This window comes from Scardinius erythrophthalmus (genome assembly GCF_964197995.2).
Source record: "Scardinius erythrophthalmus genome assembly, chromosome: 5".
Taxonomy (NCBI): domain Eukaryota; kingdom Metazoa; phylum Chordata; class Actinopteri; order Cypriniformes; family Leuciscidae; genus Scardinius; species Scardinius erythrophthalmus.
The window spans coordinates 7,087,505-7,106,399 of NC_138225.1; the positions used below are offsets into that span (position 1 = coordinate 7,087,505).

Below are 18,895 nucleotides of genomic sequence, written 5' to 3' on the forward strand. Positions count from 1 at the left end.
TATGAGCGGTTTAGTCCAAATTTTCTGAAGAGACACGATCACATTATATGATTCAATCACCAAATCATCAAAACAGATTGAATTTAGGTTTTTATACACATATTGATCAGCGAACAAACAGAAGCTCAACCGAACCTGCTTGACAACAAACCTCATTGAGCTTCCGTTTATCATAACTGATGTGTGCCTTGATGATGTGAATTTTTTGCTAAATTGTGCAAAGCTACAAAAGGGCACAGCAAACCTGGAGCATAAAACTTTAAAATAACAAATCCCAATATTTATCAGATTTATTAATTTTTCCTCATATGGTGCATCCCTGCGCTTTGAAACATTATAAACACCAACAAGACAACATCCTAACAACCACCCTAGCATTGATGCAGAGTGTTTTGCACGGGTGAACACCACCATTTAAGTTCCTGGTAGACACATCATAACCAAAGAGACTTGAAAGAAACCGAACAAATCCATGTTCTGCAGACCAAAGCCTGACAAAACTTTCATCAAAAGCCTAAGCCAGACTTCACCGCTCTTCTCCGGAGCCGGGGTCCCGAGGGCCCCTCTGATAGTAGTGAGTATCAGCGCTGGAAACGCTGAGATAAATGTTAGTGTTGTTGTTAAGACAGACTGTGTGCACTTCAAGTTTGAAACTGTGTTGACTGCAGTGTGATTACTGTGGAGGGTCTCTCTCTTTCCCCCAAACCTCAGACCACAGGAATGTGTCTGATTTCATGACTGCATCACACCCCAGCCATTACCCCAGAGACAATTACACACAAACCATCATCAGCCATTACTTACAACTATGACAAGTTCAGCGAGTTTGGTCGTTACGAAACAGCATCACAGACAACCGGTCCCGGACGATTATTTCGATTATTTATGCTACAGACATAAATGATACTGTACTTCAAATCATTTCACTTGTGCTATTATTGAATATCTGAGAGGTCAAGTTTAATGTGCCCCTATTATGCTTTTTCAGATACGTGACCCTGGACCACAAAACCAGTCACATGGGTCAATTTCTTTAAATTAAGATGTATACATCATATGAAAGCTGAATGAATAAGCTTTCCATTAACGTATGGTTTGTTAGGATAGGACAATATTTGGTCGAGATACAACTATTTGAAAATCTGGAATCTGAGGGTGCAAAAAAATCTAAACATTGAGAAAATCGCCTTTAATGTTGTCCAATTATGTTCGCGATTGTGCTCCATTCACTCACAAAAATAAATGTTTTATATATTTACGGTAGGATATTTACAAAATATCTTCATGGAACATGATCTTTACTTAATATCCTAATGATTTTTGGCATAAAAGAAAAATCAATAATTTTGACCCATACAATGTATTGTTGGCTATTGCCACAAGTGCCAAAAAACTGATTTTGAACTGTCTGAAATGACTAGCCAGTAATAACAGTCTAACTGTACATATCTTGTAGCAAATTTGCATAATGCCAGCCTATGTCTTCATTGGCTGTCTGCAAACGATTACTACGAACCACCCTCAATTTAGGAGAAAAATAATCTTTTGAGTTTTGACAATTTGACTCTTTTCAATTTGCTTTTTAATTTTTTATTAATATTGTCTTGTATATAACATTTTAAATGGTTTGGCCCCTTCTGTACTCTGTGACTTTGTTTATTTTAGCTCTTAATACTGTGTAAAATCCAGTAGATTATCATCCAGAAGACATTGTGTTGTACACTTTCATTGTTCTGCTTTTAGACTATCAGCTTTTTATATGTGAAAGCAACTACTCACTGGAATGCTTTACCATCTACAATGAACTTTTAGACTTTTTAAAATGAACTCTGTAAGTATTTATTTGGTTGTGGCGTAATTGCTCTGTAATTATTATAAATACAAAGTTCAGTCATGAAACTCTAGATGGCGCAGGCTAATGGGTCCTAAACTCAATCTGCTTGCAATCACATCGTTCTCTATAGGGCACAGCTGATTGGTTCCTGCTGTATCAGTGAGCTCGTTGCTCAACCTTCAGATACCTGGCAGTATTTGCTGTTAGCAGACTTACAGTGTGCTGTCAGAAACCCTCCACCTTCCCCAGCTCCACCTGTATAGATCTGCTATGGGTAATTTGTGTATGTTATATTGTACAGCAGCAGCAGCATGTCTTGCTCACAGTTAAAAATTGTACATGGGTCCTTTTTCAAATACAAGAAAAATAAACAAACACTGTAGTTGTATCTGAGACCTGGAAGAGTTTGGTTCATGTTGGTGAGATGTCAAGATGCTGCTGTTTCCTTCACAGCGAAAGCAAATCCACTTCCAAAGGATGAGGAGGACTCACACTGGAAATGATACGTTAAAACTGACGGCATCATAACTATTCGTATCTTGCTGAGGAAGCCTGTGTGGAGCTGAAATTCAGATATGGTAATGGGCGTTTCGTTAAATTCCGACATGTGGTGTAAGCGGTCGACCAATCACAACAGACTGGCCATCTAACCAATCAGAGCAGAGTAGTCTCTCGGAAAGGAGGGTTTCACCTTGGATGCATGCAAACAGCAAACCTATTGTAAGAGACCTCCAAAACAAAATTAGGAACTTTTAAAATAGCATAATAGGGACACTTTAAACAAATCTTACCAACCAACTTTCGAACGGTGGTGTGTTATCAGAAAAGGCTTTTGATCGTTACAGCCTGTAAACACAATCATGATGTGTGAAGGTTCATGTGTTTATCACACAGCATGTTTTCATTGTGTTGATGAGAATACCCCATGAGCCATTACATAATTTGCAAGATCGGAACATGTTCCACCCCACTTGTATGTGAACAAAAACATACGCACTCGCATATTCAAACTAAAATTTCTGGAGTGCAAATGAAATGTTTCGAGAGAAAATTGTGTGATACTTTATTGCCATTGCATGATAGGGGGCCGCAGGTATAATGTGCATACTAAAGGAAGGAGAGAGAGAGGTAGAGGGAGAGGATAGAGGTTGCAGATGGTTTATGTAATATTTGGCTCATGTAAAGGCCTGTCCAGTGCCGGGATTCCAGCCTTCTTGCTCATCTTTCTAAGAGGCCTCATGTGACCGACTGGGAAACACAGCAAAGCCACAAAACATTAACAGCACTAACAGACCCTTTGCTAACAGGGAGAATCTAAAAAAAAAAAAAAAGAAAAAAAGAAAAGAAATACAAAATATTTTCTTTAAATTTAGCATAAATTAATGGAAGTATGATGCGTAAATGGTTTACAATTTACATTATATATTAGGATTGCCACAATAATCTTTCCCAAAAGTGTGAAATTTCACAATTCTCCAAGACAATTTTATTATCACAGCAAAAATTAGCTATACTGAACGCATTCCTTTATTGAGGTTTAATACAGTGTAATTATTAGCAAATTAAATAGTATTTGAAGTAATGATCTTTAATTAGTAGTATCGACTTGAAACCAAAGTGGCGGTACTTTTGACACCACTAGCCTATATGTCAAATTACCCCATTTTTATATGGGAAAATTCCACTAAGTGGGATCTTCAATACAAAATTTAAGCTAAAGTTGACTATGAAACCATTACCTACCAGGATTTACTTTAAAACTATTTTCACTTCCGAAAATGCTAATCAATTTTACAAGTAATTACAAAGAAACAGCAAGTCACAGATTGAATTAAACGCTGAAGTAGAAGCTAAATTAAATGAAGTAAAAAAAGAAATAAAAATAGTATTTTCTTGTAAAACATACTCTGTTATCAATAATCTGTTATATTTACAACTTTTAAAGTGCACAGAAATATATTTTAACTAAGAAACTGCTTGTAAATATCAGAAACAATTACAAAGAAACGGCCAGAAACTCAGCCAGGATTAACCATGAAATTCTGAAGTAGAAAAACTGAAAAACCTACTCCAGTAAACTTCAGAAAATTATTGTAGGCCTACACCAATGTTTTTAAAGCTACACTGTGTAATTTTTTTTTGTTGATTCTTAGCAAAAAACACTTAGTTCTTTCAAAAATATATGTGCTCATTAATGTATATTTACTTCTTTCAAGTAAAAAAGTATTCTCGTAAGTTTATAATCTGCCATTGAAAGTACATACAGGTGAGGGGTTCGAATGCCGGTCGCCATGTTGCCCCTCCATCTTGAAACTACATTAGCCAAAGAGGGACATACCTGTAAATTCAAGCTTCGCCTTTCGCGCTTTACACTCAGTGACACAGAGACGAATGCGAGGGGGAGATTACTCGCGACTGCCGGCAGATTTGAAAGATTGCTGATGGAGGATCACGCCTATTTTCGAGGACATGTAGCAGAGTCGCCAAGGAAGCGAAAGAGAGAATTAAAACGTCAACGCGACAGGCAAATCAGCAAGACCAAAGTCAATATTGGAGTAACTTTTCCCAGATGGAAAGAGCTCATGAGGAGCAAAGATTTTAAAACGGACGCCGAAGTTGCCTGCTTTCTTCTCGACAGGTGATTCAGCCTATTTGTGTAAATTCTAAGTTTTATAGTTGCTTGTCTAACCGTAGCATGGTTGTGCATAACGCCAGAACGACCTCTAGTATAACTTGCGTTACTTTTCCTTGCGTCAATGGTGAAAAAGTATTGTTTACCTTGTAACATAAATCTGTGCTGTGACGGATCACAGGTGATAGTTTTAAAGGTGCAATTGGACGAAGTTGAACTGGAAGCCATGTTAATCTTGGAATAATACGGCCGCCCACCATAGGAGTTAAAACGCCCTCGAAATTGAAAGGAACAGAAACTAATATTCACTGGGTAGTCATATACAATTTCACCGCTAGATGGGGGAAAATATCACACAGTGTAGCTTTAAGTAGGTTAAACATACTGTAAATCATGTTGCATTTGCACAGCACCTTTCCTGAAAAAACACATTGTCTTTACAAAGTGCTGCAAACAACGAACAGGTTGTTTCATGAGAGAAAGTCTATCCTACCCAAATTCCACACTCTTGCAACTAGCATGTACATGCACGCATGCTGACACACATATGTACCTCTGCAAGCATGCAGGGACGCGTTTGCCCTACTGAGCTAGAATTAAAGGACCGAGAGAAACGTGAACCCATTCTGTTCACTCATCTACACAACATGTTTTGCACACAAACACATGCATCACACTCACATTCCTACATCCTGGTGTTAGGGAACTGTAGTACAGTTCACTCAATGGCCTCTGACAAGCTTTACTGCCAAACATCTCAAAATTATGCAACACAAACAATGTGCAGAGCAAAACCAAGAAAGAGTCGCTGGCAGCTCACCAGAGAGATAGAGCGAGAGACTGCACAAAACCACAGCCAGAACCGACATTAATGTTGTAAATAATCTCATTCAACAGTCGGTTAGTCAGGTTAGATAGACCTCAAATGTACTTCAAATACACCACACAGGGGGAATAAAGCATGACACTAAAAACTGAGGAGTCTTAATGTACGCAAAACCAAGAAATCTTCAAGTCCTTATCTATTCAGTTCATGCTAAGACCTCTATGTTTTCCCAAGCATGAAAAGATCCCATATGAAAGGGGAAAAAACATGGATTATGGGTAGCAAATATAGATTTTAAAATTGTATTTCATTTAATGCAATGGACTTTGGTCAACAGCCTTTTGTTTCATGGTCTTGAATTGATCAAGTCTGAGGAGAACAGCTGAGAGTCCTTGCATAGATGTAAGATCGGTAAACTCAAAATAACTTATGACAGCAACGAATCAGCATCACAGTTTCTCACATTTCAATGTGAAAGAGTGAAGTGACCCACTTTCTTAATAGGAGGACTGATGTTTTTCTCTGGTGGTAACACTACTGTTATTGCTGCTAATATATGAGTAACTTGGGATTAGCAAGTGTGCAGTTTTAACATTTAGATCTACTACTGTTCAAATGTTTGGGGTTGGCACATTTTTTTAAATGTTTTTGAAAGAAAACTCTTATGCTCACCAAGGCTGCATTTATTTGACCAAAAATACAGTGAAAGTATGTATTTATGAAATAATTACAAATAATTTTTAAAATGTAATTTATTCCTGTGATTTTAAAGCTGAATTTTCAGCATCATTACTCCAGTCTTCAGTGTCACATGATCCTTCAGAAATCATTCTAATATGAGCTCCCGTTTAAGAAACATTTCTTATTATTATGAATGTTGAAAACAGTTGTCATGCTTAATATTTTTGTGGAAACTTACAAAACGTAATATTTTTTTCAGGATGCTTTGATGAAGAGAAAGTTTAAAAGAACAGAATTGACCTAAAATAGAAACATTTTGCAAATCTCCTCTTCATCGTCACTTTTGATCAATTTAATACATATTATTTTCTAAATAAAAGTATTCATTTCTTTTAAAAATTAAATTCTGCAAATAAGACGACATCTGCTTGCAAAGCCCATCCATCCCCTACAGTTCATCGGGGAATACTTCTGGGAAATCACTTGGGTAAGCACAAAATTGTAAATAATGAGCTTCACTTGCATTCGATGTACAGTAGTTTTCTGTGCTTCATCACATCTACTGTGGTACTTAAATATCACTCAACCTCTCTCAACAAATTCATATTGGCTCTATAACAAACACATACTCTCTTGCATCCCCATTATGACATAAACAAAACCATCATCAAGCCCATAATCAAACAGTTGACGGTAGCCATTGACTTCCGTAGTATTTTTTCCCCTAAAAATTCAATGGCTACCATTATTTATAGTTCAACAGAAGAAAGAAACTCATTCAGGATAAGGGTGAGCAAATGATGACAGAATTTTCATTTGGTTGAACTATCACTTTTACGGTCTACAGTAACTTTCACAGATACACGATTAAACAGAGAGCCTGATAATAAGACACAGACAGAAACAAGAGCTGTGAGCACAAGTGAATTTATGAGAATTTACGCTCGAGGCATTTTTCATTTATTAGGCAACATCTGACCTCTGCTCTGGCACACAACACTTTCTTGCATCACAGGAGAAAGAAAAACAGTGCAAGTCACTTAATAAAAAACAGAGGAAATCGCTGTTATAACCGGCTTTCTGAAGATTAAACTCAGAGCCTCGGATTCTCAGTTACAAATGCTTTATCGTTAATAAACATCAATAACCCGTCACGTCTCAAGCAACAGGTGAACTTGATGAATTTCAATTAAAGATCTTTCACTTTTCAAAGCAGCAACATATCAATCTATCCCCAATTCCTCCTCACTGAGAGCAATCCACTGAGCTGTGTTGTTCTTTTACTTCATTCATGAAAGTTTCTAATACATTCCTGTTAATACACTGGGGCTAGTCGTCACACTTACTCCAGTGAATATTTCTCAGAGTAAGTTTAGCATTTTTTTCTTAAAATCAATTCAATAGCAGGGTACATTTTAAAGGAGTAAGTTGTCACAATTGGAACCTGCCACTAAATAGTCTCTTTAGGCTTTTCTGCACAATTTAAACAGTAACACATTTATACATTTCATTAAACATCAATCTTCGAAAATGTAACAAATAAAAACATGAAAACATTGCTTTTAAAGAGTATAAAATTACAACTTTGAAAACGAAAATGAAATGAAACTTTTATGACTCAATACAAATGTGGCCCGATGTGATTTTGATGAATAAATAAATATGTGATTCTTTTACAGCATGACGTAATTCATTTCTCGACTAAAACATTTTTGCATGTTTTGATAAAAAAAAAAAAAAACTATTCGTATGCAAGTCTAAAATAGTTTTAGTCTGTTAAAGAAACTGCCTTTTCACCCCATCAGTAAAATAGCACATTCAATTAGGAATTGGACATGTTGGAAAGAATCGACTCTTGGTTCACAGAGTCAACAAGTAATAATAGAGTGCAACAGTCAGGTTCTGGTAAAACTCCATTCATTTTCTCCACAGGGAAATTGATGTTTAACGATAACTTTAAAGATTAAGCTTTAAAGACAGAGCTACTGTGAGATACAAGGTTGTTAATATATGGTATTTGCTTCTGCTGAAACCGTCAGCCGTCAGTATTTTTTAAAATAATCGTGTTTAATGTTGGAATTCCTGGTGAAAAACAACATTACCCATGATGCTGTAAATAACTCTTTAGCCCCGCCCACTCCCATGAAGCACTGCAAATGACTTGTATGTGAATATATATATATATATATATATATATATATATATATATATATATATATATATATATATATATACATATATACATACACACACATAGTTTTTATACATAATCAACATTTGTAAATGATTAGTTTTATATTTCTCAATCGTTTTAAATTCAATTATGCTGTTCGCAGTGCTTCATGGGATTGTAGTTTGTCACAGTCTGTACAGTCTTGTAGCCTACTTGAAAATCGGACAAAAAGACAAAAGGTACATATTTTGTCCGATTTCCAAAAACTTTTTTGCTTCAAATCAAAGTTTGTAGTGTTGTGATTCACCTCAATTTGTTTGGTTCATGGCGTATAACTCTTTGGCAAAGCCTTTTTCACAAATCCCGATTCCCTTTGGGAAAAATGTATTAAAAACACTTTAAAAACAAACAAAAAAAAAAAGGGGGGGGGGGGCGGTTGCAGTCACTGTTGCACTTCATTTAACCGCTCGGACTGATTGATTGAGTCTGACTCGTTAACGAATCATTCAGACCGGTTTGCTTGTGAACGACTCAGATCCGACTCGGAAAAACGATTCATTCACTAATCGGACACCCCTCGTGCAGAATCCATAAGGTAAAACATCTAACAGATCAATCATTTTAGAGGTAGTCATGGTAACGGCGATCAGTTATTATCAATTTTTATAGGTAAAAGTTAGACATGCGCACTGCGGCCTGGTTTATAAAGCTGATTGTCAAGGAGACAAATTAAAACACAAAGCATCAACTTACAGAAACAAACTCATCAAGACAATAAAGTGAAAAAACAGCCACAAAACATTCCACCATTCTACGGTTATAATCATCAAACATAAAACAGAACCATGTGGATGATATTGTCAATTCAAAACTTTTTACACAATCGACTGTAAATGAAAGATGTCTAACAAAAAAGCGTCCAAAGTTGGCAAAACAACGTTTCAAGCATCTATGAATCACCTCGAGTTCATCTGATCTGTCTGAACGCAAGAGTGTTTCTCAATCGCAACAAAAGAGTCCAGAAAAATCAACAACTTCAGTTTGTCTTCAGAAACTTTTCTAGCTTTCGCTTTAAACTGACAAATTACCTGTTTTCGGGATCCTGACAATCGTTTCGCCGAAATCACATCCGAAAGTCAGCACGCCATTACAGATGTCGAGGCATTGTGTTCAAGAGTTTATGTTCTTCAACACTGTTACAATGCATCGGAAGATCTGCTGCACAGGGGAAGAAAAAAACGGTTCAATGTGATTTTTACATCACATCCCTCTTCCGGCCACTTGAAGAAGGAGAGCAATGGATGTAACACTGAACAACTGAAGGAATAGAAACATTATTATATTATATTATATTATATTATATTATATTATATTATATTATATTATATTATATTATATTATATTAGGCCTATATTATATTAGGCCTATATTATATTATATTATATTATATTATATTATATTATATTTATTATTACTAAAATATAAATGCTGTAAAACAAGAAATATGGGAGAGTCTGGGTTTCACAGGCAAGTTTTCACAAGGGCTATAATATATATCCTAAATCCAAATCAGGGTTATTATCATTAAGTTAAACTAAAACTATCAAAATATTTTTGTTAATTGAAATAAAGCTGAAATAAAATATAAATATTGGATGGAAAAACTTAAAGCAAATGAAAATGTTGCCTTGGCAGCTAACTAAAAATAAAATTTTAGATAATAACAATTTTAGATAATAAAAATATATATATTTTTAAATATAAAATATTAAGTAGCCTAATAAAGTGAACTTAAATAGTAATATAAAAACAGAAAAGCACACAGCAAAAATATATATATTTTTAACTAAAGTAAAAAGTAAAAATATAAAAATAAAAGCAAATTCAACATGTTAATATAAACTATATTAGTATATAAATAATACTTAAATAATAATAATAGTTTAGCAATAAGTCTAGCAATTGTTTTAGCGGGCAGTCCAATAAGGAGCGAGACGTGAGGTTATCAAAGCATGAACTAGTTTCAGTATCTTGAGTGCAGTCGTTGGGCGATATTTGGAAGGTGGTAAAAGGCAGTCTTGGAAATAGAGTTTATATGAGATTGAAATGTAAATGAAGAATCAAATGTAACACCCGGGTTTTGAATAGGTCAAGAGGAAGATTAGAAACGGAGCAAGCAGATACAGTATGTGAATTTGCTGCTCATCAGCATAACAATGATAGTAAAAACATGACAATGGATTATCTGACCAAAGGGTAACAAATAAATATCGAAAAGAAGAGGTCCAAGAACGGAGCCTTGAGACACCTTGAGAGAGAGAACAAGTGGAAGATTTGAAGTTATGGACAGCAATGAAGAATTGTCTCGGTGAGATATGATGTAAACCATGAAGAGCACTAACCATGATGCCTATACGCTGAAAGATGAGAAACAAGAATGTGATGCAGTGTCAAAAGCTGCTGTTAAATCAAGCATGATGAGAACAATAATAAGCCAGAATCGGCAGGTCTATGGCCTAATCGAAAACCAGATTGAAGGGGATCAAGAATATTGTAACACAAAGATGAGATTGTAGCTGAGAGGCAACAAGTGTTTCGAGCAGTTTAGAAACAAAAGATATAGGTTTTATTCATAGCAGAAGAAACTAGTCCTGATTTCTTCGAAATATGACAGATAGAGGGACAGACACGAGCAATAGAAGAGATTACAGATAGGCAGCCTTTAATAAGTGGATCTAACTGACAAGTACACACAGAAGATGAGCTGGTGAGAGAAAAGCTAGACAAGACGTGCTTTACGGGGTGAGATGGAGACAGGTTAGAAGAAACTTCTGAAGAAATTGATGAAAATGTTTCATAAATAGATGTTACCCTGAGTATTAAATGTGAGTATTATATTATATATTTATTTTATTTTATTATTTATTCATTTAATTTATTTACGTCTGCTTAAAAATCTATCATTTCAGGCAGTTAGTGTAGTTGCTCATTTGGTCCATCAGGGGGCAGCACAGACTCGTTTTTCGGTCTCTCTGACAGCGATGGGGCCTCAGCTGTTTTGGCACTGGACAGAAGTCTCTGTTTATTTTTTTATTTATTGTTTTCATTTAGTGAGGAGTGATACAGCATGGCTTACTGGCAATCTGGTGAAATATGACGAAAGCACACAATACGTCTTGGGAAGTGCCAGGAAGGAGCAAACTTGGTTGCTTTTCAACCTGTTATGCAGTCTTGATACAGCAGATTCACCCACTTCCCACCCTCCCTCCCTCGCCTGCCCCAAAATATTTTGTATTGGGTTTAATTGATTTCATATAAATTTACATTTAAAAAAGAGGAACCCTCATGAGCATCTCTTATAGGCTAATTAATTTCAATACAGCCAGTGCAAGTGAATGGCTCCCCGTCTTCAACGAGGTCCTTCTCCTCGCCACACGTCTCAATATAAGCGGTTTAAGTCAATCTTTGTTGAAATATCTAGCAAGCTAACTAAATTTATGACGGACGTATAAAAAGGGAACTCAATTCCCCATTGGAATGACTTGAATGGCTGTCCCAGTTTGCCAGTAATACCATGTCCCAATTTGCTATTGTGCAAAATCACATAAAAAACAGGAAGATTAATATAAAAGTCATTTTTAAAAATTCTGATTAATCATGACATCCTATAACAAGGTAGGCTATATAATGACTTGAATGGCTGTCCCAGTTTGCCAGTAATACCATGTCCCAATTTAACAATACGCTATTGGCAAAGTGGGACAGTGCAAAATCACATAAAAAACAGGAAGATTAATATAAATGTATTTTTTTTTTAATTCTGATTCATCATGACATCTTATAACAAAGTAGGCTATATAACAATTACAAACGATCCATGAGTTTATTTTTATTTTTATAACATTAACATGATTCACCTCATTGTCATGTCATGTTATTTTACTTACATCACGGTTCACTGCAAGGTTGTTGAGTCTGGTGTGCCACACACCCCTGAAAGCGATGTCATAGCCACAGAACTTTTTTTTTTTTATCACATACTTGCTTATGATGAGCTCAGTGTTGATTTTTAGTAATGGAAGTAAATACATGTAACTATAGAAATTAGGAAGCATATGTGTCCCACTTTACCAGTATTCACTTAACAAGGGTGGCTTTATGTTTAATATAGGCTACATTCAACTAGTCATTATAGGGAAAAAATAGGGAGGGGGGTTGGGGTTGTGGATTGAATATTCATTTCCAGACATTAATGAGTTGTAAAGTTTTCACAGCCTGACCGGCAAAGCTATCACACACACTTAATATCAAACATCACAACTATCAGGAAGTGCTTTGTCATTCTGGCGTAGGGCCTACTACCGACCTCTTCATCCTCAAAGTCATGAGCGGCTCAGCTAGATGACCACTCCATGTGAAAGTGATGAAGTATTTGGGAAAGGCCTCTATTAAACAACACTTAGAGTGATGTAACATCATTTCCTCTCTTCCGCTGGCACGCGTAGAGGAGAGAGAAGAGGAAATGAACACTCGGGCAGAGCATGTGATGAACAGCGGAAATAATGTTGATCTTCGAGGGAAAGTTTGGAAAACACATTGCGAGTTGAGCAGGGATTGTTCACTTGTCTGTAATATTTAAACTGATTCACAATTTGAAAATGATTCGTGAGTTTTCCATTTGCATTTGGAAAGATAATGTTTGTATTGACATATCCTTAAGAGCCGTTCACACCAAGAATCTATAACTATAACAATAACTATATTAGCATCCACACCAGCGGACATAGCCATAGGCTACTAAACATATCGTTCTACAGTTTTGTCCGGATTCTGATTGGCTGTCATTGTTTTTACGATTCATCAACTGAAAAAATCATTCTGAAAGTGATTACAATGTGTATCTGGTATTTTTTATTTTATTTTTAAGAACTTTATCGTTATAGTTTCTCTGGAAAACAACCCATTTGTGGGGCAGGTTGTCACACTGTATGAGGTATGAAATAGCATATTAATAGCTAAACAGTATAACAATAATAAAACCCAAAACAACTCACGACTTAATTAATAATAAAGAAAAATAAAGATTTTGTTTGTTTTTTTCACTAACACATAAGGTCTCATTTGTTAACATTAGTTAATGCATTAACTAACACGAACTAACAATGAGCAATCTTTGTTCTTTTTAGTTAATACAAATAGAGTTGCTCATTGTTCATGTTAGTTCTCAGTGCATTAAAGGGGTGGTTGATTGCTATTTCACTTTTTTCATTTTAAATACTGTGTAATGTTGCTGTTGGTGCATGAACAGTATCTGCAAAGTTGCTGCGCTGAAAGTTCAACGTAAGCAGAGATATTGTCTTTTAAAAATCAGGAAGTTTAATGCCTACAAAAACGACTCGAATGGGACTACAACGAGATACTTCCCGGGTTTTATACGTAACTAACCCATACATTTACATCAACCCTCCCTCCGGAACATGTTCTGCTGTCGAAGAGGAGGAGTTATAGTGGAGAGCTGTAGCTGTCAGGTCTTCTGTGTTCAGGCTTCCTACAGACGCTGTAGTTCGTCAACAATGGTTAAAATTTAAGTTTGATTATGTTCCTGACAATTACAATCGTAGTTTAGCTCTCTGTGCTGCGCATTTTACGGAAGACAGCTTCCAGAATCTACACGAGTTCAATGTCGGATTCAACAAGAAACTATTACTCCAACATGAAGCAGTTACAGCTTTAAAACCAGAGGCCACAACCTGCAAGTAAGATTTAATCATTTTAAATGTATTTGCCTGTATAATTTAAGACGTACGTTTTAGTTTTATCAAGGATGTAAAAAAATGCCAGCGCTGGCTTTAGTATATGACAGATGCGTATAAACATTTTGGACCCGAATTTGTATATGTACAAATTTTGTAAACGTATTTTCCATGTATACTTTATGACGTAATTTTTTGATTTGATCAAGAACGCAAACCAATGCCAAAGCTGTTTGGTTATAGTAGCTAGTTAGTTCGATGTTATTTTGTGTGTATAAGAAACGTGTACAAACTTCAAAAAATTATCGCAACAGCGAACTTCAGCTGCTGTTATCACATGTACACCTAAAGAAAACGACAAACTGAGTAAACTACCGGTAAGTGTTGTGAATAGTTAAACGGTTGTTCATTCTATCAATAAAACTATCTTTAAAAAACGGTATTACTCAGTCATGTATTCAGTTGTATTAAATGTTTAATCAGGGGGAAAGCGTATCTCAAAAGCTAACAAACAGCAGTAGCATTTTCAAGTAACAGCGTATGGGAATTCTTTGAGAAAATAATAATAATTAAAAAAAATTACCATTCAGAAACGTTTAGTAAGAGCCGTGTTTGCGGAGGTTCTGCTTGACTCTCTTCATCACCGCTCTCTGGGTCTGATTCTGGCTCAAACTGATGAGGCAATATTGACACCATTACATTTGACCGGGTCCGGAGCACATGCAACTGTCGCCCGTAAAGGTAATGGGCGTGAAGATTCCGGACGCAGTTTAGCCAATTACAACACACCGGCCGAACTAACCAATCTGAGCTCATTGCCTCTTTCTGAGGGAGTGGTTTCATAGAATCAGGAAGTCAACCGGTCGTTCAAATGACAGAGGAGGAAGCGGCTTACAATAAAGGTGAAATTTATGAAAAATAAGGCGTTTTTTAACAAACGAAACACGAAGACATGTTATATTGCAGCCCATAAACATAATCAAGCTAAGAAAAAAGGCAGTAAACCACCCCTTTAACTAATATTAACAAATACAACATTTGATTTTAATAATGTATTAGTAAATGTTGAAATTAACTAAGATTAATAAATGCTGTAGGAGTATTGTTCATTCTTAGCTCATGTTCAATAAAGTAGTTAAGGAAACAGTTTTTAATTGTTTTTTGTTTACAAAAACTTAAAAATGTGTATTGTGTATTCATTTATTCTAAATTAATGAAATGGAATTTAATGGACATGCGATTAAAATAAGAAAAAAAAAAAAAATATATATATATATATATATATATATATATATATATATATATATATATATATATTTATATATATATCCTGTTTTATTAAATGTGTGTTTTTATTTAAATGTGATTTATCAAGACAATGAAAAACATTTTATCATGGCAAATTTTTATATTCATATTTTAACACTGACATTTAAATGCACACTAATATGTTTACACTGACATTTTCATGACATATCTATTAGTAAGAGTCAAACATTTCATGTTAATCACAATACAATAACTATTCAAAAACCGTTTCTATAATAGTTTAAATGGAAATATTTTACTGCTATATGGCTCAGATATGATAGAAAGCTTTTGCAACAGCATTTGTGCAACAGAGGGGTGGTTGCAGGTGAGAGTTCCCTGCAGGTGTAAGCAACAACGCTTCTCTTTACTACAGGTAAGTTTACACCGTTTACTGGTAAACTCCCTTCTGTCATTCATTGTGCTGAAAAAACGAATGAAACAAGATCACATTCATCCTATATTTAGCCTGCCGTTTTCAGTCCGCCACCAGACATCTGGAATTCATTGTTACAGTGATCTACAGTTCCTGGAGTGTCAACTTCACTCTATTCTAGGAACCTGACTGTTTCTTTAGGATCAAGATGAGATAGGTGTGATTGTAAAGACAAGCTCAAGGTAAAGGTCTTTAATTTGAAAAACAGTTTTCAGATAAAATACTTTTACAGGCTTTCCTCATGTTTCCACTGGTTTACTCATTACAGGTTTAAGAAACATAGATCCGGTTCTACATGTTGACTTAATATTTAAATGAAAAGGACTATGATTAATTATGGATTGATTATATTTTTAATTCTCTGGATCTGTTAATGTATTTACAAAAATACACAAAATGTAAACAGACAGTGACTTGAATAAATGTTAAACATAATGTTTATTAGTAAATTAAAATGTATAGTTTGAACTATGATATGAGGCCTAAAGTAAAGATTGTCTAGTTGGTGTAAAGATAATGACAATAATAATAATAATAATTATTATGCACCGCATTGTGCCATTTTTTCACGGCTTATTGTGATTACCCATACACAAAAGAAATATATTTGAAATATATTTTCAGTATATATTTTGGAATATATGCAAATATTTGAAATTGGCCCAATAAATATATTTCACTTAACATCATATATTTTTGTTATATTTCAGAATATATTTCAATGTATTTTTTTCTGTATGGGTCCCCAAAAGTGTCAAAATATATGTGGCATATATTCCAAATACATTGAAATATATTCTGAAATATAACAAAAATATATGATGTTAAGTGTGAAATATATTAATTGGGCCAATATCAAATATTTGCATATATTCCAAAATATATACTGAAAATATATTTCAAATATATTTCTTTTGTGTATGGGTAACAGTCCAACATGTCAATAATAAGTAGTGCAAAAGTTAAAGAAGTGTAACACTTTAGAAAAACGATTTTTGAAATTTGTGAATCGATGTGAATGGGTAGAAAATAGAATTCATATGAATATTTTTATCCCACCCTATACTATTATCAATAATATAACAAATATAAAATATGAATAATATTATAGATAATACAATAAATGATCAAAGTCAATGTGGTGTTACATGTATGGTCTTGACATTTACATCATAAAATCACATCATACAGGAAATTACATCACATTATTACATTGGTTGAATTCTAATGTAACCTACAATGCGGTCTGTTATTTCTTGTTATACCATGGACTGGGTGAATACTCGATTCTGATTGGCTGCAGGGTGTCCGTTAAAAAGTGATAATGTACACCTTGGAACTGATGACAGTTTTAAGTGATGCGCTGGCTCAAACTCACTGATCAACTGCTGCGGTCGGCTCGCTGTGGCCACGTTGCTTGGCAACGCCTGTATACTATTAAATAGTGTGCGCTCGACTTAATAAATAAAAACCCTCACGATTTTTACTCTAAAACACATTAAAGTATTATTAATTGATTAAATATGTCTTTCTTTCGTAAGTGACCATGGTATAAGCGGGTTAATGCCCTTCGAGGTGTCCATTATCGAGCCCGATCTCACGGGAAAACGTACAAATTCTACGAGGTGGCTTATTCGTACGAATTCATACGACCTGACTCATACGAATTAGTACGTTTTTTTGCAAAATCGTACATATTTTACGAATTGGCCAATTCGTATGAATTCATACGAATGACCTACCCCTGACCCCGCCCCTAAACCTACCCATCACGTGGGTTTAGACAAATCGTACAAATTCGTACGAGTGAGGTCGTACGAATTAGTACGAATTAGCCAACTTTTTATCATTCGTACGAATTCGTACGAATTGGTCGTGAGATAGCGTTGCCATTATCAGGTTTTAATAGACTTTGGCGGAGGCAACGCACGCCTCGCCGTCGTCCATTAAAACCTGAAAATGGACACCTCGTCGGGCATTAACCCTTACATAACAGACCGACACACCGTTGCCATGAAAAACAGAGCGTTGTTATGGACGCAGGATTCTAACCGTAGAGACGGAAGTACGGACTATTTTCTTTAGCGGAAGCAATCCAATCATTTTTAAATCAATAAACTCCTTTTTAAATCAATATTTTGTGTCAAATTATTGATTTATTTGGTAGGTAAGTTAGCCATGTAATAAGCGGGATAATGTAGAGCGAGGCGGTTGTTATAGAGTGAATACAACAACGACAGGCTGATCAGGACCCCGACGCGAAGATTGGTTTTGGTTTTACTTATTTCTTTGATTTGGCACGGTCTAGTTCTTTTCTCTTTACCTTTTTCTTTTGGTAAAGCTTTTCTTTGGTTTGTATAAGTTGTTTATGTAACGTAATCAGTTACTTTGAGGTGTCCTTGTCATACTGATTCTCATTGTAATAAATGTAACTAGATTGGTTTGTGTGTGAGATGTTTACGCGTTCAATATTTTAATGTTGCACGCCTTATTATTCCCTCTAGACTAAAGGGGTTTGTAACACGGAGCAACTGAACAACTGCCTCGCTCTACATTATCCCTTACATACAATACAGTTTTATACAACACAGACTTTTAGTTTTGTCATTAGTTTTATTTATCTATATTTTTCTTTCCATCTGACAAATATGACAAATACATTTTTTTTTTTTAAATAAACAAAGCGTATGACACCATTATGACAAGGGTTTTATATGTCTTTGTTCTGTTTTGAGTCCCATGGCAACAGTCCTGACGGGCCCATGAGCATTATCTGATATACTATATGACAATGTTATGGGTGTATGAGGTAAGGAGGTTCCCTCTGCCACCCACTCCTAGATGCCATTCTCTCTCTCTATCCTTCTCTCCTACACACAAACACTTTCTATGGGTTCAGACATGCCCAGAGAGACACATTCACCCTTATTTAATTCCTGGTGCAAGCCAGCACAGGGAAACATCCTGGCAGGATTTACAGGAGAAATATCTGCCAAACCAGTTTATTCCTGCTCTGCCTTAATGGATTCTGGGAATATTCATCCCATGAGTGTATAATGTGTGATTAGAGCAAGGCCGGAACCTTATAAAATAATAGCATATTTTCAATTCAAAGCGTGCATCACTGGATTTTACGCTCTAAAAACGGTTGGTTTAAATGAACCGTCATAAACTGTTTAATTTAAACCAATGGTTGGGTTCGTCCATATTTGACCCAGACATGGGTTGAAACAACCCAGCATTTTTTAGAGT

At 35.3% G+C, this 18,895-nt stretch overlaps 1 protein-coding gene across 1 annotated transcript in view; it reads right to left on the reverse strand.

Moving 5' to 3' along the window:
- The window catches only part of ddr2l (discoidin domain receptor family, member 2, like), a 36,957-nt gene extending 27,582 nt beyond the window's left edge, over positions 1 to 9,375 (reverse strand). The window contains exon 1 of the mRNA XM_081365021.1: positions 9,235 to 9,375. The gene's annotated coding sequence lies outside the window, so the exon portion shown is untranslated. The remainder of the gene's footprint in view (positions 1 to 9,234) is intronic.
- Positions 9,376 to 18,895: the final 9,520 nt, after the last annotated feature.